Below are 23,597 nucleotides of genomic sequence, written 5' to 3' on the forward strand. Positions count from 1 at the left end.
AATTTATCTATCACCTTTACAGATTTTTATCAAATTATATATACAATTTCTGTTCCGTACATGAAAATTAACAGCAGCCATGTTTTTTCCCACCACTAGAGAAGTGGTAAAAGTTAATCCTCTGAGAGAAAAGAATGGGGAGTAGCACAGAGAAAAGCCAACATGAGAGACTTTTTGGACCTAAAGCAAAAGAATGACAGAAACAAAGGGAAAGAAAAGCAGTCTGCAGACAAGATAGAAAAACAAATCTCTCTTTGATTTCTGCCATTTTGTTCTTGGTTGTGAATTTCCTGGAATGAAATTACTTTTGTTCTTTAAATGAGTCATAGCCTTCAATAAAAATAAGACCTGAAGTTAAGTAAGACTCTCTTTTTCCCCCCTTAATCCTACATTCCAAACTCTTGAAAAAGAAAATGAAAATTTGGACTAAACTTGCTTAATTTCAACATTATAACCAACAATGAAGGCTACTAAATTAACTGAGAGCTAATCTGCAAACAGATTTACAGCACAGAGGACAAAGTCACTGGAGACCTTCCTAACATCATGTCGGCTCCTCATCCTCAGTGCCTCATTTTAGCTTTCTGAGCGTATCAACTCATCTTTCCCAACAGGCACTGCATTTCTTCAGAGCTCTATTTCTCAAATCGTGACAGCAATAAAAATTCTGTCATCAACACTGAACAACCATAACTATATAAAAGCATCCTCTGTCTAGTGCATAAAATTCATTCCATTTTAAAAATAGTATTTTATTTTTGGCATCCCTTGTCACTGACTACATTGAATTGGTTGGCTCAGCCATCCATCAAATATTCATTTATTTTACAAATGAGTATCGAATGCTTTATTTAGTGGGAAGAGCCTTGGCTCTGTAAGCAGACAGAACTGAGTTCAAATTTTAACCTCATTATTTAATAGTTTGGGGACATTGGGCAAGTAACCTAACTCCTTTCAGCCAATGTTTCTATACTGTCAAATGGAGATAAAAATATCTAACTTATAAAGATGTGAAGATTAAACAACTTTTAAAACATACAAATGTTATTTTCTCCAATTTGCATGCAATGTGTAAGCTTAAACACATAATGAGACATACTCCCCCCTCCCTTGGCAGGAGAATCTTACAAGCAAAAAGGGGTAACAGGTAAAATTGTAGGAACAATCATAATAGCAAAAAAAATGCAGTAAGTATTAAGAAGGATAAGTAATGCTATTGTGGGTGAAATGACAGCTCTTATCTTGTAAGAGGGTCCGAAAAAATTCCACGGGGGAGGAACATTTGAAACCAAGTAATTTATGTAAGAATGGAGCAACAGGTAAAAAGCAAGGGCTTGGAGTAGAAGGTAGAAAGGGCATTCCAAACCAAAGGTCAAACTAGAACAAAATGAAGGAAAAGTCGAGAAGGAAGGGGAGGGGGGACAATCTTCATGATAATAATGATGCCTACGATTATAACGGCAATAATGATGATGCCAAACACATGTTCAAGCTTGCTGAATTTCAAACACTTTAATAAGTTCTGTATATGCATTAACTATTTTAATCCACATAACAATTCGAAGAGAAAAATGAGTTGTGAGATGCACAGATGATACTTTAATTGAGATGCTCAGATAACACTTAACAGAGACAATACTTAACATGATGTGTTGGGTCACTAGGAAGTGGCAGGTGAGGATTCAAATACAGTCTATCTCCAGAATCTGATTTGTATCTACTACCCAGACTATTTGTGTAACACAAACACACAGGCAAATAAAGCCCAGGATTTGATGACATAGCAATGAACCAGTCACAAGTTAATAGCTACAACCACTAAATCAATGAATACATGGAAAATAAATGCAAGAATGAACACAATGAATATAAGAAAATGTTAAACCCAATGTGTTCTTTTTGATGATGAAGGCAGAACTCTTTCAACATAAAAATTGTAATTATTAATTTATGTTTTAAATTCATTTCAATATATTTTCACTAAATCTGATCAGTCACTTGGGAAAATCTGCCTGCATTTACAATATAGCTAACACACATATTCATATAATACAGTGAATTTGCAATGTGAAACTTCTTTGATGTTTTTGTGGATTCTGAAGGAAGAAACTTAAGAAAGAAACAAAAGAGAAGGGATAGAAGGAGGGAGAAAGAGAGGAAGGGATAAAGAAGAAATAGCAGAGATCTATCAATCACCCAGTAGATGATAGAGTGATGTACTGGAAAAATCTTAGAAGACCTTAGGACTAGGGCGGTGCCTGTGGCTCAGTGAGTAGGGCACTGGCCCCATGTACCGAGGGTGGCGAATTCAAACCCAGCCCTGGCCAAACCGCAACAAGAAGACCTCAGGAGTTCTATTCCTGACTTTCCTATACCAGCCATGTGCACACAAGTCTCTTGACATTCTAAAACATCAGTGTTCTAAGAGTCCATGCTTCTCATTTGATGACCACCCATAACTAATTCAAAAGCCCTACAATCCTTACCCCATCACAACTGAATTATTTCATATGTTTTATTTTTCATTGTATGTTTTAGGAGAGCCACCTTTCATATTTCCAGTAAATGACTGCTTAACAAATGTTATTTTTTCCATTATGTACGTATTATGGGATCTTAACTTCAGGTCACCTTACATCCTGTTTCTAAGTTAACAGACTTAATGGACAAACAGATTTACACCACAAAGGACAAAGTCACTAAAGGGCTTCCTAACACAGTGTCAGCCCCTCATTGTGAAAGATGGAAACTCCAGCCATAAAACAAACAAACAAAACCAATTCTTCCTTTTCATCCAAAGCCAGAATTATTTTCTGTCCAACATTGAAATCTCATTTCTCATGTTCCATGATATCAAATTTTATGAAAATAAGTATATAATCTTTTGAATTTATCATGTACCTATATTAAAAGGACAATTATAGGAAGAGCAATCCCATCTATTACCTTCCCAAAAAATTATCATTTAGTTAAAACAACTTCCTGTGAAACTTGTTAGATGTAAGATAGCATATAAAATACTTATCTTTATCAATTCTAATAAAGTTAAAACTTAAAAGATTTTTCTTTGATTTCTGAAAGAGACTGAAATTTAAAATTCATATTTGTATGATCATTAGTTTCATTTAAAAACGAAGAAAATAGTTTAATCACGAATCTGTTTGACTATCACAACCCACTTTCACTGTTGGTGAATTTATAATTCATTTAATTACTAAATTTATCAATTACACAGTTGATGCCAGTCAAATGGAATGAATCATTTCAGCATCCATGGTATAATACTAAAACTTCCTTTTTAAAATAATATCACAATTTTAATTACTTGACATGTGAAAATAAATCCTGCAAGTGTTACAATGATTCAGAATATGAAAGAAATTAAGAGTTGGAGAGAATAAAATAAAGGGACAAGCAGAATGATAATTACTATTATTATATAAGTACATTAAATTTTATTAGACACCCTTCAACTCAATACACCAACATTCAACCATAATCCCTAGTATCTACAGAATCGACTACGCGCTGAGTGAACCCTAGCAGGAGTATCCAACCTGTGGCCCATGGGCTGCATGCCAATTATTTGAGAACTGTTTTGCTTATCTGCAGTGTCAGATATTGCAAAAATTATGCATGGACCTTTTTTTCTTTTGCTCAACAGCTTTCATTAGTGTTCATGTATTTAATGTGTGGCCCAAGACAACTCTTATCTTCCAATGTATTGCGGAGGAGAAAAAGGGTTGGACACTCCTGCGTATCTAGTAAAAAATAAACCTTTACAATTACTCCAAAATAAGTGTTATTAGGTTAAGTAAGAAGCTAGTTTTGACTTGAACTGATTTTTATTCAAAAGATTAGGAACCATTTGAATAAAAGTATATGGCAAAAAATAAAGCATTTGGAAACTTTTTATAGAAAACTACTGAGTGAGAATTTTTGGAAAGACAAACCTATCATTTTAAAAATTTCCTGCTATTATGATTATAATAACTGCAAACTATTTCTATGCAATTTCAATAAACACTTAAAGAACTATTAGATGTGAAGCCTTTTTTTCTCCTAGTAAATCTAACAAATGTCATTTCTTTTTGCTCCACTAGAGGGTAGTCTCTCAAAACTAGGGCTAGAGTCATGAATCCAGCCTGCTTTTGACCTGTTGATAAATAAATCCTCATGTTCCCTTCTTCTCAACAAGATGTTTCTCTAGTATGCTAATTAAGGTTATAAAAACATTCATTTTTTAAAATGCTGTCTATTTTTCCATTATTTTTTTAAAATACAAACTGCTATGCTTTTATGTGTTTTCCACGTTTCTGACAATTCAAACAATGCTCCACATATATGGCTTATATAAATTTCTTGGGACATATCCATTCAGAATTAACAGGCCTAAGAACAAGAAGTCACATTTTTGAGGCTTTAATTTGCTGTAGTTGAAATATTTCACCAGAGTAGGAAAACATACTTTCTTAACACACAGGGAGAGACACACACAACACCCCTAGCCATGTCCCCATTCATATGTGGCTGGCAGATTTATTGCATCACACAGGAAGTGAGAAAATATTACTGAAATACATAGTTTAAAAAACTATTCCCTCAAACGCCAATGTTATGAATTAGGCAAAAATATGCCTAATTTTAAAAACCTGGTCAATCCAGTTAAGTAATGTCACTGCTTTAAGGAAAAAAAAAGTGTTGCTTAACAGCAAGCACATATGTAGATTAAGTAGGACCTATAGCAAGCCAAATGCCACTTCAGTTTCAAGCTGCTCTTCTTTAAATGATACAGCCATTGCCGAACTTCACAGAGAAGGAGTCGGAAACTTGAGTCTACCAGGTGTTTTTAATATTTGGGAAATCCTTAATAGCAGTGAGCCCTGCCTATTTTCAGAGGGAAAACATAGTTTCTCTGCATGACTGATAACCTTAAAGTGGGAAAACTTATCAAAAATTCCCAACATTCCCCTGAAGAAAAAAAAAGGTGGGGGGAGGGAAGAAGGAAAATGATCCCTAAGAAAATATGCAAGCCTATTTCATTTATTTGTATCCTAAGCAGCAGTGTCACAGAACAGACAGGTCGTTTCAGCCAACCAGGCTGGAGCAAGCTGCGAGGGCTACATCTTGGCAGTCTGAAGCGATTGGCTCCTCTCTGGGGAGTGGAGGGTGCTCAGTTATTAATGACCGCTGAGCAGGCAGCACCATGTCAGTGTGACAACTGATCGGGTGAAGGATGCACCACTAACCACCATGGAAACAAGGAGAAATAAAGCCAGCTCCCGGAATCTCTCTTCACTGAATTGAGAGCATCAGCCTGCCCACTGAGAGAAAGAGTTCCAGGAAAAAGGAGGAATCCTAGCTGCGGCTTCCTGCCTGCCTTTATATTTTAAAATACAGAGATAAGATTGCTTGTGTGTGTTTATATCTGTAGTACATATCTGTGGATACTTTATTACACACACACACACACCCGCACAGGCACGCACCTATTTACACCCGGGCAAGAACATAACCATGTGATTATCTCAACCAAGGAACTGAGGAATCCAATCCGGCAGGCAGGGACACGGGAGGTGGTCTAGCACGGAAACTGCTTTTCAAGGTAAGTTTAAAATACATAGATCCTTTAAAATGTGCTCTATTTCTTGTTCTGTCGATGCTCATGTATTTGTACCTAAATTCTCTCTTGATATTTTGTTCTTGTCTGAATTCTAAGAGTGTTTTTCTTTACATTTTACTTTTGAGAAGAAATTTACATGCAAAACCTTGCTGGCTCGGTGTGTGCCTAGCTGTGTTTGTGAGATTCTCCAACATGCATTTTACTAGCTTGAATGCCCATCAGAGGATGTGAGTGGGAGAGAGAAAGCAGTGCTGGGGGAGGAGAAAGAGGAGGGAGAGAGAAGAGAAGGGAACAGTGGGGGAGAAGAGGGAAGGAGAGGGAGAGGGAAGGAGGGGGAGGGGAGAGAGAGGGAAGGAGACAGCCAGAGGAAAGAAGAAGAGAAAGAGATGTGGCTGGGGGGGTCGATTTTCCTTTTTATTCACCTTATGGTAATGAAAAGAAGATGGCACATTATTCTGTGTTTTGAGACCAACCCCCCCAAATGGGGCATTTTGTTTGCTCTCACTCAGTGGATGGAAATTAAGGCAAATGCTGTTGTATATCAAGAGCCAAAACCACCAGGCAGAGTAGCGGAATGAGCATATCACATATAGTTATTGAATTTCTGCCAGGCTACATCTTACGGACTGGGGTAAATGACTTCCCTTTAATTACATCCCCTCGCTCGTCTGAAGGGACAGTGCGAGTGTCTGATTGCTGTTGCAGCTGGAACTGCCACACGCTAGGTAAAAGGATCCCATGAACCAGAAGAGTTCTAATCTTCTTTGGTAATTAACAGGATCACAGCAGGATGGCTTCAAAGTACATTTCCTATTTAAGAAGATTGTTTGTTAAAACCAACTGCTATATTCCCTTTGCTGTTATTGAGCTCGATGGCTTAATTCAGCTCTAATTTATTCATTTTTAACAATATGTCCTTGTTTCCATGCCTCTAATTTCAGTGAAAGCAGGCTATGGATATGAGTAGAACCTTCCTAATTTAGTGAAAGGGGGATAATGTGAAAAATAAAAAGAGAAGTAAAGATTTAAAATATCTACCTAGAAAATAGTGTGTCCTTGTACTATAATAATGCATATCCTGTGTTATCTTATCTTTACTTTCAGAAGCAATGCATTTGAGACAGAATTACTTTCAGTAAACTCTGTAAGCATCCATGTAGTGATGATTCATGCAATACGGTGTGGGTTAATTTTTACTTCCAATCTTGTAAAAAGCAGCCAGCTACTTAGGATATGCTTTCCAACAGACACCACCAATTGACGATGTACATGGAAACATTCACTGCACCGTTTAATGGATCCTGGACAGACATTAAAACTAACCTAGTATTTGTATTTCATCTTCTGGAGCTCCCTTCTCCCTTGTCCCTCATTCAACTAACCAAACAGTTAATGGAAGTCTGCCTCTTTGAAATTGTGTGGGTTGTTTTTCCTCAACTGTGATTTTAGAGTTATTGTCGGTCTCCCAGTTTATAAGCCAAAGACAATAACCAGCCACTTAGATCCTGCCACTTTCCCACAAACATGTCAAAAAATGAGTCAGTTTACAATATGTAACACAAGAAGTCAATTAATTCCAGTGACCTCTGTAAATGACGACAATAAAGCTGCTCTGACAATATGCCATTGGCTTCGATTTTCCCTCTGTAAAATGAACAAGTTTAAGAAGAGGGTTCCTGCTCAGAGTGAAAAATGAAAGGTGCTGAGGCATCAGCTTGCAATATTGGCAGCCTTGCTCGCTCTGCCTCAAACAGCACATACAATCTATAAAAAACCAAAATGATTTATTACAAAGAGGAAAAGGTGTTTTATTTTGCCTTTCTGCTATTCATTAGAAGTGCTGCTTTTGAAATAGACCAGATCTTATAGTTTGAGATGCCTCCTAAGTTTCTAAACAAGAGGAAAAGCTTGAAGTAGATATTCTACCTCCCGATTTCAAACTCCTATATAATGTAGCATTGCAGTATTGATTTTGGTTTTTCTTAGATGTTTTCTCGGGAAACTTTTCATACCAAACACACACACTCTTAAATCTTACCCAGCCTATTTTAAAATTACAATTGATGATGCCTAAGAACAGTGGATTCGCTCTTTAACCTTAGTAAAGCTCACATACATATTTTGTGGATTACGGAGATCAGTGATGTGCCCACTGGAGTCTGAGAAATACAGTCACTTCGGGTCCCCAGTGTGTGGGTGACCTGGGTGTGCCAGTGAGTTTGGTGATGTTATCAGCCTCTACCAACGCCAGAGTGTAGACCTAATGTGCGTGCCTGGAAGACTTAACTGTACCCTCCCCTAGTCATGTGCTATACCAGAAATAACAGTGTCCTGGCAAGATAAGCTTCAAGGGACCATCTTTTCAGGGCCTCCCTTGTCTCAGGCAGCATGCTGAGTTAGAGTGCTCATGACTAGGTGGGATTCTTTTATTCCAAGGTGGTGGTTGTGTTGTTAATGGTTTAATAAAGGTGCTACAAGCTTTCTAGTAATTTAGGGTCCTATGGAAAAGGTGATCAAGTTATAAGACACTGACTGTATTTCACTGCTTCTTTGTTCTTTTTCTACACTTAGTTCTTTTGCTACAAAATGAGTTCGATATGTCACCTCCCCCACTACTCTGAATTTTTTTCTGATGTAAAATTGCTATGTACCATGGTATTATATTTTTTGCAAACTAATTAAGTTAATCAGAAAGGTTTGTAACCTGAGTTTAGAAAAAAATTACGTAAATTAAATGTTATTGCTTAATTAGCAGCCACCAAAGATAGTCATAGGTTAGGTATCTATTGGTGAATCTGAAGAGGATCATTAAAAAGAAGCTAAAAATTAACTCCCTACTTTAGTCTCAGTTAGGATGATCCTAATGAATAATTCAAAATAAAGTGGCTCTAGCCAGTCTAGAAAAACACTGACCATGTCTGTAGCCCATTTCAACGTTCCATGTAGACTTGGTTCTGAGGGTTTAACTATTTGTGTATCACTCTTTGCTACTTTAAACTAAAGGAGGCAGGTAAACACTAGGCCAAACATCAGCACCTCTTGTCAGTGCCATCAAAGATAAAGCTCTCGGGTAGTGGCTGTCCAACCAGTCCTTAAGAAAGCTTCACTGTGGAACAACCGAACATGGGTCCTGCATAGAGCTCAGTGACTTCCTCCCATCCCCTTCTGACAAAGTGATGTCTAGTTAGACATCTAGGAAGTCACTAGGATAGTCACATGATAACAATTGCTCCTTTGGCCACAATGTCAAAGGAAATCAAATTCTAATATAAAGAAAGCAGGTGGTATCAGAGTGTGGGAAAAGTAATAGAGAGAAATCAGAATGTTTTTCTTGACTTGATGGAAGTAATGGAAGATCTCAATAGATACTAAATCGAGGTCATATAAGGTCATATAAGATTAGCAGCTAAGACTTGTGTCCAACTCAAATCTTTCTGAAGAAATTCATTGCTTACCAATTACCAAGATAATTGTCAAGGTGTATGTATCTGCTTGCTACTATGGTAAATCATCTTTAGGCTGTTATAATTGAAGTGTATTTTTTGTGGTGCCATTAATAAAACACGTTATGTAGCTTCAGCATATGGGAATAAAGAAGGGAGAAAGGTTTTCATAGAATAGATTTTTCTGAATTGAAAGAAACTTTTAGTAGCTAGCCTAATATGGTCCTTTAATAGTAAAGAAAGTGATGTCTGAAGTGTTTAACATCTTCATAACATAATATATATTATATTTGGAGAGGCCTAAGATAGAATCCTGCAGAATGCTCTAGCACTTCATTAAAAGTCTGTCTTGTCAGTTTTTAAAAGATAAAATTTTTTTAAATCTCATAAATCTGTGCAAAAAATGCCCCCAAACTTACAGATGTACGTCCCCATGAAAGACATATTTATCCAGATAATCAAGTACCCTAAAACCCAACGTGCAGTAATAGAAGCAACAATTATTATAATACCCAAATATTCAAATAATTCATCTTTTGGATATAGTCCACCATATTTGATAGTGAGTTATAAAAATTAGAGCTTTGCCCTGTTTTTGAAACATCTTAATAATAATACTTCTGTCCTTCACTACAGAGATCCAGCTACTGACCATCCATGAAAATTTTATGTTTTTCTAAGAATTCTAAGGAGTCTCTCCACATTCTCTTTTACTTGGTTTCACTGTAAATATTATAAAGCAGTTAACATGCGCCCTCTTTATATACCATATCCATTTTCATGGTCCATGTTTGATTATACACCTCCTTGGAAAACACTGAGTCAAATACAGGATAGCAATTCCTTTCTCTCACACATTCACTCTTTCTCTTTCTCTCTCTTTCTCTCTCTCTCTCTCTCTCTCACTCTCTCTCTCTCTTTCTTTCCCTCCCTCCCTCCATCTGGCCCAACCTGCCCACTTTTCTAATTCAGAGTTAGAAAGAGAGCTTTGGTAGGCAATTACACCTCCTTACAACTACATATTTTTTTCTTTTTGGCAACTTTCTGTTTCTAAATGCGCTCTCCAAATTTTGCTTAATAAAATAATTAACAGACTTTGAAACTTTTGAGAAGAAATAGACAAAAAATAAACTTAATAACTCTGAATATTTGTTTAGAGCTTGACTGTTTCCCGAGCAATTTTTGAACAATGACTGTTGCTCACAACAAGCTGATGAAGCAGGATGGGTATGATGACGATGACTATCACTATTCTAAGATTAGAGGGCCATGTTCAGGGAGGTTAGAGGCTTACTAGCATGTCACGGCAAGGGTCTTCTGACCCCAGAGAGTGGGAGTTAGCAGGGGGCACCACTGATCCCTGGCATTTTGGAAGTCAATCAATGTTGTTCCCATTTTCTTGAACTTCCACTCCAGAACTTATCCTTCTCAATTCTTTGTCATATCTGGATGAATTTTTGCAAATTAAAATCTGTATTTCTTATTTAAACCACAGCTGTTGCTATGCCTGAGTTAAATAAGTAAAACACAACTAACATCCTATTCTTGGAGAAAAAGATTGTATTTTGTTCTACCTACTCATCCATATGTTTGTCTGACAGCATTAGCACTTTGATAAAGAGATACTTGGCAAAGGTCTCAGAAACTAGATAAAATGAAATAAGTAAATTATTCAGGGATTTTCCAATTTGCTGAACATTATGAACAAAGTCCCCAAAGTCCCGTGAAGAACCACCAATGGGATAAATGTCTACTTAAAAGCAGCTTCTATGGCTTCTCCTTTCTGGTTAGTCTATTTTGGGGAGAAAAATGACACACTAAACAAGTCAAAAATTTGAGTTATAAAATAAAACTTCTATATTTGTAAACTAGTAAAGTCAGAATGCCAATAAACTTATTTACATTATTCTGAGAGCCCTTTCTAGGGGAGATTTTGAATTTTAAAAGTAATATAATCCTTGAAATGAATAAAGATTCCTAGAAAAACATGTTCTGAAGTTTGCCGGGTCAACCTTCGCTTTCAGAACCTTCTGGTTCCCCAGATAAGCAGCTACTCTCTTCAGGAAAGGCCTGTAACTGTCACCATTTTTTGCATAACTGCATCAAAAAGTCCCACTGAATCAATCAATGCCTTAGCATCAACAGGTGGTATTTTCTATTTCAGGAAGCCTGAAACCCCTGTGACCTAATTCCCTGAGGAATAACAGAGGAGGAAGTATTTCCGGAGTTGTACAAAGCAGGGACTCCAGGAATGGGAAAATGTATTCTCCTGAGAGTGAGCCCCTCAACATGTCATGGGCTAAGTAGTCACCTTCAGGATGTCCCAGGAGGACTCACAGCACTTAAACGAATGACATGATTAACAGTGGGTATTTTGACTATAGAAAATAATTAAAAGGCCTTATTTTCACTGTGGTAGAGAGGATTGATTTTGGCTTCTTATATTTTTTTTCTAAAATTACTAAGTTACAGCCTATAAAGGGCAATATTTTAGCAGATTCATTCCCTGAAGTAACATTTGTTCCAGACACTTACAATCTCATAATGTTGAGAGGTTAAAGGATTCAAATTACATTGTCAACTAATTTGCAGTTTACCTTTGCTGAGGAAAAAAATTTTAAAACATACATGTATTTTCAAAGATATGATTCACATTGGCCTTTATGTCATTATTTTCTTCTTTGCTATATTCACATGCGTCAGAAATACTGGTCTAATCATTGTTTACTAGCAGTGATGTATGGGCTCTAAGTTTAATTCTGTTCATTTCAAAACTCAGTCACTCAGAAACATCAAACACTGAATATGTTCTAGCAAAAATATTCAATATCTGTAGAACATGTGGAACCACAATGATCTTTATTGAATTTTCAACATTTGCAGGAAATAATTTCAATATATATCTACCATGATTATATATATTTTTATTTCAAAACTTTAAGGGATACAAATGCTTTTGATACATGGCTTGAGTCAGGGCTGTAAATGTGCCCATCAGCGGAATAGTGTTCACTGTACCCGTAAGGTGGGCTTTTGTCCTTCCCCCTCTCTCCCCACCCTGCTTGATTTCTGTGACTTTTACTTTGCTCTGTCCACTTGTTTGTCCATTGGCTAGTATGTTTTGATTTCTGCAAAGGCTGGGGTTTAACAGCCTTACACTGCAGGTGCCTAAGGCAATGACAACAAAAAATAGGGTAGGTGAAGAGGGAACTGAGTCTAGGTCACAAAGCTACATCACGGAAGAGAAAGTAGAGTAGTACAGAAGGGAAAGAGCACCATGTACGAGAGATATGTGTGTTCTAAGAACGTTTAAACCAGGCGGCGCCTGTGGCTCAGTGAGTAGGGCGCTGGCCCCATATGCCGAGGGTGGCGGGTTCGGACCCAGCCCCTGCCAAACGGCAACAAAAAAATAGCCGGGCGTTGTGGCGGGCGCCTGTAGTCCCGGCTGCTCGGGAGGCTGAGGCAAGAGAATCGCGTAAGCCCAAGAGTTAGAGGTTGCTGTGAGCTGTGTGATGCCACAGCACTCTACCTGAGGGCGGTACAGTGAGACTCTGTCTCTACAAAAAAAAAAAAGAACGTTTAAACCTTGGAGCTTCAATTCAGAATAACTGTCAAAGGAAAAACATATTCTGCCTAATGCCATTATAAGATATGAACCTAAACTGTATTCAACCAAGTCAATTAGTTATGTGAATAGCTGAACTGATTCACTTACCAAACACATAATTCACTTTTGTTCCTCTTACTATAGTTTATCACTCACACTTTTTTAAAAACACAAACAATATAGCTACCCAGAGTGTCACAAGGTTCACCAAAATTTTTAAAATAAGTAAGGCCTTTTCCAAACTACATTTCATTTATGTTACCTTACTTTTAACAAAGACACAAAATCCATGTAAATATCAAAGCCTTGTTTTTACATTTATACCATAAATTGTATTATAATATGCCGCTACTAAACAAACTGGACAAAGAAATGAAGAATTAAAATAAATGGTATGATGTATATTAATGTAAGCAGAGACTTATCAGTTAACATCACATCATCTCTCTTAGACAATTCTTTACTAGGACTGATAAATACCAGCCATTCTCATTTTTTACATACAAGCATTTTCTGTGCCATACACAGCATGCATTTTCTTATTTAACGTCATAATCACCACATAAAGTAAGCACTATTATTAGCCCCACATTACAAATGAGGAAAGAAGCCTTAGAGAAGAAAAATAAATTGCCACAACTAATTAAAAGCAGAACAGGAAAAAAGAACTTTGGTCTGTTTGGCTCTGAAGAACAAGCCTTTGTGCGTGAGGCAACAGTGCCTCCTGTTGGTACCGCCTAAATACAGCTAGTCTATACTGCCTTCCAGAAGTCAGATTCCACACCAAAAGTACATTTATAATTTCATACTATCCATTCTGCTCACACCAGAATATTATCTTTGCATGATTAATTCGCATGTTTTTATTTTTTCATTTCTGAGAAAGGAGTGATGATTTACTGATTTATGCTTGAGTGTCTCCATCCATTCACTAAAATGATTTGTGCAGTTTGGTTCACAGCTGGACCTGTGAACGGCAACTTAGGGTCCGCTGTACACCATTTCTCCATCAAGGAGGATTCAACATGTTTCTTTGTGCAGTAAGTGGCACACAAAAAATGCAAAGCTTAGCTCATAGGTCTCAAAGTTTCATTATCTATAACACTCTTTCTACGATCCAATTACAATTTTGGACATTATTTTTCCTCACGCATTCTCTGTTAAACAATGAGGAGAAAAACAGTTTGAATATGATCACTGCTAGTATGATTATCAATTTTCAATGCAATTCATCAATCTACCTGAGTATGACTAAGCCTCTAGCTTTGCGAAGTTAAGAGATGGAGGGTGTAATTTGGTTTTCAAACTGACCGTGATGAGCCGAACCTAAAACTTCAGCAGAAGTGTTCTATACCCAGATGCAGGTAAAACTTCAGCATTTCTTGCTAAGTGACCTCCTTCAACGGCTATCAGGGGAGTCCTTCCATTTGGCTGGCTTACACAGAAAAAGCTGAATCTAAAATTAAGGCAAAAATGTTACTGAGGATTCCTACAATGCTTAGAAATAGGGATTAGAAAGTTTGTGTCCACATCTTCTCAAAATGAAGATTTTTTAAATTATAAACAATTAGACAACTAAAAAACAAAATTCGATTTTGAGGTGATAAAAGGTTAAAATATCTATGCATTATGAATAACCTAACTCAAAATAGGTAAGAGATAAAGACATTAATAATTTCGAACTTTTTTTTTTTTTTGAGACAGAGCCTCAAGCTGTCACCCTGGGTAGAGTGCCATGGCATCTTAGCTCACAGCAACCTCCAACTCCTGGGCTTAAGCGATTCTCTTGCCTCAGCCTCCCAAGTAGCTGGGACTACAGGCGCCCGCCACAATGCCCACTATTTTTTTTTTTTTTTAGTTGCAGCTGTCATTGTTGTTTGGCGGGCCCTGGGCTGGATTCGAACCTGCCAGCTCAGGTGTATGTGGCTGGCTCCTTAGCCGCATGAGCCACAGGCGCCAAGCCAATAATTTCGAACTTTTAAGTTGTTTTATTCTCTTCTTGCTGTTTTTCATATTCATATACTACAATGAGAATGAAGAAGAAGAGAAAGAAGGGGACACTGGGCAGCATTTATTTAATATGCACCGTGGCTGGAGCCTGGTTAAGCTCTTCACGCCCTTCATCTCGTTTCACTTCATGATTCCATGAGGCTTACAATGAAGAAGGATTTGCCCAACTGCACTTAGTGGCAGGGTCTTGATTTGAGCCTCAAAGGTCCAACTTCAAAGCTCATTCTATCAAAAAAAAAAAAAAATGTTATTCCAGGGTGGCACCTGTGGCTCAAAGGAGTAGGGTGCCGGCTCCAGATGCCAGAGGTGGTGGGTTCAAACCCAGCCCCAGCCAAAAACTGCAAAAAAAATAATAATAAAAATTTTGAAAATGTTATTCCACACCACATGTTTCTTAGAATAAGCATGATATATTTCTCCTTTGGGAAGCATTTGACTTTTTATTCAGAAGCATCTAATAACAGGCTTTTTCTATAGCTACCCAACAAAGATCAGGAAACTTATGCAATAATTTATCAAACTTTATGGTTTTTAGCACATGGTACAACCTGATTAGCATAATCTTATTTCAAGAATAATATAATGAACACTTAATATAATTCAACTAGTCTAAAATAAGCATATTACTTGTGGATTTTCTACTTAAACATTCTCATTAATCTGTGTAATTTCAGACAAGTAATATGTATTAAAAATGATCATGGTTGAAATCCATAAGGACTTGTGAATATCTAAGATCTTTGTCATTTCTTAAGGAATGGACATGGTAATAAAATAAGAAAAATTTTCTTGATCATAAATTTCTTTCAAATTGAATGAATAGAATAGTGTTTCCACCTTACCCTTTCAGCTCACCATTCCAGAATGGTGCTCACCATTTTGGAAATATTTGAAAAGATAATTTTTCCTATCTAGAATGGTAACTCCTCTTCCTTGATTACCACATTCACCCTACACTCCTTCCCCACACAATGATGAAGGTAATGGTACAGGTATATTAAATTCTTAACCCTACATAAGCATGGTCTTTCCTTTTAAAATTCAAGATTGTCCAACCTGTGGATCATAGGCCACGTGTGGATTATTTGAGGCCTGTTTTGCTTATCTGTGGTGTCAAGACAAAGTGATTCAATCCTTGCACAGTGGTTATTTCACAGCACACTGACTGTGAGAATAAAGTTTCAGAAAGACTGGACTATATGTTCCTATCAAATCATTCTTTTTTTATGCACCATGATGACCAACATTTCCAAAACTCAACTCCGTAGAACTCAGCAGTGCCTTTTCTGTGAAGGGTCCATATTTATACAGCCTCTTAGCTGCTGGGGTTTGGCAGCAGCCCAGCTCACTATCATGCAGTCACTTTTGAAGATGCCTCTTTAGAGTGGCATTTCATTGACAGTAATGTGTCGCTGCCGCTCTGCATCAAGCATGTTAATTACTTAGATCTGGAGTTTTGAATTTTTGCCCTAAAGTGATTTTAACTGGACTTGTTCTGTTTTTTAAATCAGACAAAAACAGGAGAGAGAAAAAATTAAGTGAAAATCCACAAGAAAATGGCAACCATAAAAATAGCAAGTTTCATATTTATCCAAAATATAAACAGAATGATCCATCTTCTTTGTAGTCTTCTATTAGAAACACATACCAGTCTTAGACATTCCATTCCACATTTAAAATGCTCTGACTCCATTCTACTCTAATCTGCCTCCTGAGGTCATAAAAGGCTTTATAACACATACAAAATGATTATTAAAATTATGAATCTTCCTACGTTTTGTCTTTTAAAATGTTTATTAAAACCTGGTTATAAGTTGCCTCCCCAAGAATGAAATAGCATATATAGAACAATAAGCGCTAAAGCCCCTGGATTGCTAAAGCAAAATATGAAAATTGCTGACAACAACATGGTCATCTTAAGACTATAGAGTGTCTGTTTATCAATGACTTCACACAGAGAGTTTTCGTTTCTTCATTTGTAGTCTCATTCGCACTCCTTGGGTGTACTAATGATGTTGAAATTAAATTTGAACAATCTCTGTAAGACTTTGTTCTCCTCAAATAGATCCACATCTCAAGAAAATGACAACTATCCAATTCTGTCCACTCAAAAAGCCTATATTAGCATTTTCGTAGATTTATTGTTAAAAACCTTACTCCTGTACCTCTACCTATTGGAATTCCAACAAGTATGTGTGCGCACATGTACGCTTTCACACAAATACTACGTTATATTTAACATTTGCCCACCGTTAATACTTCTTAACCAGTTTACTGTTATTAGATGAAGTCTAGCCACACTTACTTGCATCTAGTTTCCAATGACTTTTTTCTTCTGCTAAGACATGCCATATAATTGAGATGATAAATATTATGATACATTTTTAAGAATAATTTTCATAGAAATAACCAAAAGAAACTGCTAGCCAAGCAAAATTCTACAACCTTTTATGATAATCAGAGTCAAATGCCATTCCAGGAGCTCTCTTTTTCTCTTCTAGCTTCTTCTGCTCCCACATCTCTACCTCTATAGGTCAAGTTACAACAATTTCTAATGAGTTATTTTCACTGTGACGACTACATTAATTTGGTAGTGATTAACCTTTAGTAACTACTTTATATTTTCCTCGTGAAAAACAAAGAATTTTTATCATAGTAAAAATGTCCTCCCCAGGTAATTTATTTTTTTTATATCAGGTTAATATGAGGGTACACACGATCAGGTTATGCTGTTTGTATTTGTAAGGTAAAGTCCAAGTTGTGGAGGTTTCCTCCAGCCAGGAAATGTGCCATATTCCTGTGTGTTGTAGTAGGAACTGTACATGCATTGTTTTATTTAATTTTCACTACATCCCTATGTGGTAGGTACTATCATCGCTCATCTGTAAGTGGTTGAGGAAAGGGTGACACGGTAGATGCAGAGGAATAACTAGAGTCCCGGTTCAGTCCCTGAATCCCTAGGCTGCTGCTCCTGAACACCATTCTCAGAGAGCCAGAGAACAAGACAGGAGGTAAAGCATTTGCTATTTGAGAAATACTGGGATTAAATGTAGAATGGAGTTTGAACCCTGAAAAGTGATACTGCTGTAGTAAGTGTTTTGGGAGAAAAGCTACACTTTTATATTCACTTCCCCAGCACAATATCCCTCATCTCTCTGAGTTTGGGCCTATTTTCAGGCAACTCTTTGAACAGGCAAAGTTGCCAGGGAAATGAGCCCCATTGTTGAAAGGCTCCTTCCTTGCTTTATACAAACATGCACACACACACCTCTGCTTTTCACATCTGGAGCCAGTTTTGGAGAGTTGGAAATGATAAAACCCCAGGTAAGGAAGAGACAAAAGCCATACAAGTAATTTTCTTTCTCCTATTCCATTTTGGTCCCATTTTCCCATAAACATTTAGTTCTATAATCCACAGTCCAATATTATTTTAGAGAATGAAGCAATTTTTTTTTTTCTCATCTGCTTTAGATTGACCAAACTCTACCTTTGCTCTTCTGTTGCCAGGACTCCATGTGTATAAACTTGACTTTTGAGTACCCTTACGCTGTCAGGTTAGGAACTAACACCATTACTTCTAGTGATGCTGAAGTCAATCTTAAAAAAGGATGAGGAGGGGATTATATGTGAAACCACTTAGTAAGGTTGCCAGCAGTAAATTTAAATAGTGCTAAATAATAGAAAAGTCTCATCACACATTCCCGTACCTAGTCTTTTCAACTGTTGGCTTTTGGGAATACATATTAAAGAAAGATTTTGAAATGTGTGGGAAAAGGAAAGTTGTTAGTAGGGAAGGCAGATATGGGGAACTTGCCACGGGGCACAAGACAGAAAGTAATAATGTATTCCCAGTAAACTGTAAGATGCACTTCTAATCAAATTAAAAATATGCACTAGGCACAGTGGCCAATGCCTATAATCCCAGCACTTTGGGATGGCCAGGTAGGATAATTGCTTGAGGGCAGCCTGAGCAACGTAGTAAGACCCAGTCTCTTAAAAAAAAATCAATTAGCCAGGTATATTAGTGTGTACCTGGAGAGGCTAAGGTGGGAGGATTGCTTGAGCACAGGAGTTTGCGTTTCCAGTGATCTGTGATCATGCCACTGCACTCCAGCCTGAGAGACAGAGCAAAACCCCATTTCTTATAAAAAGAAAAAAAAAAATGAATACAACTACTCAGGCTCTCATTGCATTAGAAGCAGGGGTAAAATCTATTCAGAGGGTCATGGCTTCTGGAACAGTGAGGAAGACAGAGAGAACAGTCTCATACAGAAGAGAAGAGGGAAAGTCAAAGGAAAGGACAGGGAGGTGCAGATACAACAACTGTGAGAAGGGAGTTGGGTCCCATGGAGGCCACTCGCCGGGATCAGACAGCAGAGAGAGGCATGACCCTAGACTGTCACAAACTCCAAGGCCAGAGCTGTTTGTCTCCACAACAAAGGTCTCATGGGACAAAAATATATTCCTATCTCTGTAGATTGGAAAGATGTCTTCCAAATAAAATAATAATAAAAAAATCCTTTAACATACCCTTAAAAAATTAATTTGATTCTTCTCCATGAAATAAATAAAGAATCTGCCTGTCGATAGGCTGAAAAATTACAAAACAGCTGTCAAACAACCTTCATTTTGCAACAACAGTCTTCTGTGAATCTGACATCTAGTTATTCCAGTTAACATAATGTATAAAACTCAGAAACTCGGAGATTATGCAGCCAAAGAATGGAATACTAATTCATGACAGCATGTTGCAAAAAAGCAGAAGAGAACAAAACACCACGAAAGTATATAAATTGACCAAATGAGACTGCATATGTTACCATCTTGCATGACAACAGAAACTTATTGATCGACAATTTACATCTAGTTTGCTCCCTTATTCTGCAAATCACAAAAATGGGTTGCTGTAGCAACTAACACATGCTATTTAGCTTGCCGGGTGAGAGGGAACCCTTAGACTACTTTGTATGACACAAATATAGCATGTATTTTTATTGTTCCTCCTACCCCCAAAGAAATAATTTCCTGACAGTAAGTCTATTTTCTCATAGCTTTAAAAATGAGCTTTCTTTCCCTTGTTTGCATTTATATTATATATACTAAAATTAATGCAAATGAGGAAAAGGAAAACTACCCATACAAACGTGAAAGAGAGAGGACTTAGGACAAATTGCCTGAGTCACATGAATGTGATAGAGCCAGGGTCTTTTAAAGCATCTCCACTTTCATCATTGACAGCTTTTTTGGCCAATTTAACTCCACTGATTATGTATCAAATCCACACATGATACTCCCAGGAATATATGACAGCTCAATTCTAAATGCACCCATCAGGGCAAGCTTATTTTTCTGGACCAGAAAAAGTAAGAATAAGAGAAAGTTAACTTTCTTGCAAATATATTCTTAATCACACAGTGACACATAACATAGTCTGTTCACCAGGACACTGCACAGGCCCTCAGAACACATAGTACCAACCCTGATGTACACTGGAGCAGGCAAATTAACATCCCCTGCTGAATGAAATGGGAAGAACACTCATCTTTTACTACTCATTTCTCAACTGGGACCTAAAAGAAAAAAAGCAAAATATTTGTAACACTTTTCAGGGGCAAGTCTGACAGATTTCAAACTCTCCAGGTAGTGATGCAAGAACTCAATTATCAGCCCATAAACTAAGATAACTCTCTTCTCCCTGGAAGCTCACTAATTTTGAGAAATCTCTCTAAGAAAGATGATCCATTTAAAAAGTAGACAAAGGGAAAACAGACGGGACTTCCACCATCATCACTACTGCCATGTGGAACCTTGTCACCACTCTAAGTCTGAGTAAAGGCAGAGTCAATAGGGTAAGGAGTGGTAAAGCATGGCTGCTCAAAGATACTAAGGACTCATAATGCAAAAAACAATAAGATAAAAGAACCTGAAGTCTCCATGTGTAAGAATACTAAGTATCAAGGATGCAGGTAAAAACTGTCCTTACTGATCTTAGAGGGAAAAGTACCTGACTAGACACAGCATTAGCCTTCGGCTGTACGTTTAATCATACCAAAGAAATGGAATCAACAAAAAAACAGATTCTTTTTTCTCTTTTTCTGAGCAACAATAGAAAACAATCAATTTAAAAATAATTGGAGAAATTTGTGTTTTGTTAGAGGAGTAAAGGAAAACATTCATTGAACAGCACCACAGAATCATTTGCTTAATAGCATTTCTAATATGTTATGCATTTATTCAATCTACTTCTTTCTATATTAAAATGCAAAAACAATTACTCTGGATGTAAATCCTAGAAAACAATCAAAGTTTCTATTAAATCAGAGAAGAGACAGTTAAGCTGCAATGAGATTTGCAGATGCTCATGAATAGACAATACTTAGAATATCTCTTAGTGGAATGTGAAAAAGAACAGTGGTAGAGATTCAGAAACACCCTTCCTTCCCCTTTCTCTCCTTCTCTCTTCCCTTCCCTTCTTTCTTGTATCTTTCTTTACCTTTTTCTTCCTTTCTTTTTATAGACTTTGAAGAAATGTATTATTTAAAATCTGATAATTTAAGAGATAGAGTCATGTAAAATTACGCTGTGTACAATAGCAGCCTTAGAGCAGGCAGAAACTTCCTTTCAACATTGTGGTACAAATAGTTTATATTCAACTGATCAGTCACAGGGAAATATGGGCCTACCTCCACTGCCTGTTTAAAAAAAAAAAAAAATCTGGGTAGTTCTTGGCATGCTTACATTAAAGCCATTTTATTCACTAAAAACTCAAAATAAATACTTTGAGAAAAAGGCAATGGATTATGAAGCAATGAGTAAAAACATTCTGTCCATATATAATAAGCATTTCTTTATTTTACTTCATCTGAATGGAATTTTTAAAATTTCCATGCTTTAATTGGGGAGCTACTGAACAATAAGCTCAAATATGAGATTCATTAAATGTGTTTCATGCTCTGATTAAATGTCAAGGTCACAAATTAGTTACTTTCAGATCTAGTGAGCAATAACTTTGTTAGATAACAATGAAATCCCCAAAATTTATTTGCAACATCCAGGTGTCCATTTCAAAGCTCTGAATCAAACTTTCAATCCTGCAGATAATGTTATAGAATTTAGTCATACAAAGCTTAAATTTTTAAGTAAATTTTACTAGCTTCATATATGCTGCATGGACTCTCACTTCCTTTGCTGAAACTTAAAACCAAAAATATTTGCAATCTTAACTCACACCAGGTATTTGTTTTGATTTGCATCAACTACTTTCATTAACAGAGTACACATGAATTTCTTTACAACATCAGTGCTTTTCTTCCCTAAAGTACACTGTCTTCTGTAAGTATCATTTTCCAGTACAGATTCTAAACTACGTCTAGACTTTAATAAAGATGCAACCTCATATTCAGAGGTAATGATTACTTTCCATATCAGCTGACAACAAGCACAGCCTGGGCTCAAGCCACACAACCCAATGCTCAATTATCTTAAAATTATTATTACTCTTTTTGGTGTTGTTATTGCATTTTACATTAATTTTAGAAGTCTTTGGCACTTCCAATCTTTGAGAACATATTATCACTTAATTTACATTGCTTCTTATGTTCTCCAAGTCAAAACACTAGAAAAGCTAAAAAAATAAAAATAAATCCTGTCTGCCTTACACCCTCACCACACTATGCTATTAACTAAAGATACAATTTATAAAAATCAACTGAAAACCACATCTTAAGTGAAAAGATAGGTAAACAAAATAATATACCACTTTCATTACTTTCCTTTTAATAGATTTATTCAAGATACTACAAGGATAGAAATTAGATTGTTTAAAAAGAGTTATAAAACTATTTACACCCTATATTTAAGCACTTTAGGAGGCAAAGGTGAGTAGATTGCTTGAGCTCAGGAGTTCGAGAACAGCCTGAGCAACAGCGAGATACCATCTCTAAAAAATAGCCCAGCATTGTGGTGGGTGCCTATAGTCCCAGCTACTAGGGAGGCTGAAGCAGGAGGATCACTTGAGCCCAAGAGTTTGAGGTTGCTGTGAGCTGTGACACCATGGCATTCTACTAAGAGCAACAAAGTGAGAATCCTGTCTCAAAAAAAAAAAAAAAATCTATATTTAATTATACCTTTTAAAACATGCTTGTGTTTTCAAGTTGGTTGTTACAGTTTGTCATATCTCAAATCAAACACACACAGAGACACACACATGCATTTCTCCATCTGCCAAGCTTATATCATCACTCAGTTCACTCACACCATTGGATAAGTAAACTCACCAAAACCAGGGTCACAAATGAGCACAGGCTTTTTAAATTTATAATGATTTCATGTGGATGTATATTAAAAACAACTGATTTTCATCCATTCCATCAGTATTTATTAAAGTACAGTTCCAGGCACTATTATGGCTAAGCATTGGAGACATAGTTATGAACAAAACAGGAAATTACTTTTAAAATGCTAACATTCTAGGGGAAGTGATAGGTAGTGGGCAATAAATAGAAAGGAAATAATTTGTGGTAGTCTTAAATGCTATAAAGGAAAACAACATGGTGAGAGTGACTCAAGGGGTGGGGTGCGTTGGTAAAGTAGACCATCAATAAGGTATTATCTAGTAGAAGACTTAAAAAACAAGTTAAAGAACAAACATCAAAAATATCTCAAATAATTTCAGTACAGTTTAACAAGTTCATTGTCAGCTATATGATAAACCATTACCTTTTCTTCCTTAAAGTTTTTTCATGTCAGACAGGTAATGTGCTAACATCATAACAAGGTTTGAGGGAGGCATAACTCACACCACATGAGCATGAAAACCCAATCATTATGCTTATGAATTAACAAAAGAATTTTAATTAAGTTTTAAAAGAAAGTAGCACTTGATTTCTTTGTAACAGAAGAAAACTCAGCATTG

General features: G+C 36.6%; 2 protein-coding genes and 1 non-coding gene across 6 annotated transcripts in view; 1 reads left to right on the forward strand and 2 right to left on the reverse strand.

Moving 5' to 3' along the window:
- The window catches only part of IMMP2L (inner mitochondrial membrane peptidase subunit 2), a 980,841-nt gene that overhangs the window by 446,497 nt on the left and 510,747 nt on the right, over positions 1 to 23,597 (reverse strand). The gene's annotated exons all lie outside the window — the stretch shown is intronic.
- LRRN3 (leucine rich repeat neuronal 3) overlaps positions 5,114 to 23,597 on the forward strand; it is a 33,196-nt gene continuing 14,712 nt past the window's right edge. The window contains exon 1 of the mRNA XM_053609134.1: positions 5,114 to 5,605. The gene's annotated coding sequence lies outside the window, so the exon portion shown is untranslated. The remainder of the gene's footprint in view (positions 5,606 to 23,597) is intronic.
- On the reverse strand, positions 23,426 to 23,533 carry LOC128560656 (small nucleolar RNA U13). Its single transcript, XR_008373125.1, has one exon. It is a non-coding gene; the product is annotated as a small nucleolar RNA U13 (small nucleolar RNA).

Source organism: Nycticebus coucang, chromosome 11 (genome assembly GCF_027406575.1).
Source record: "Nycticebus coucang isolate mNycCou1 chromosome 11, mNycCou1.pri, whole genome shotgun sequence".
NCBI classification, from domain to species: Eukaryota; Metazoa; Chordata; class Mammalia; order Primates; family Lorisidae; genus Nycticebus; species Nycticebus coucang.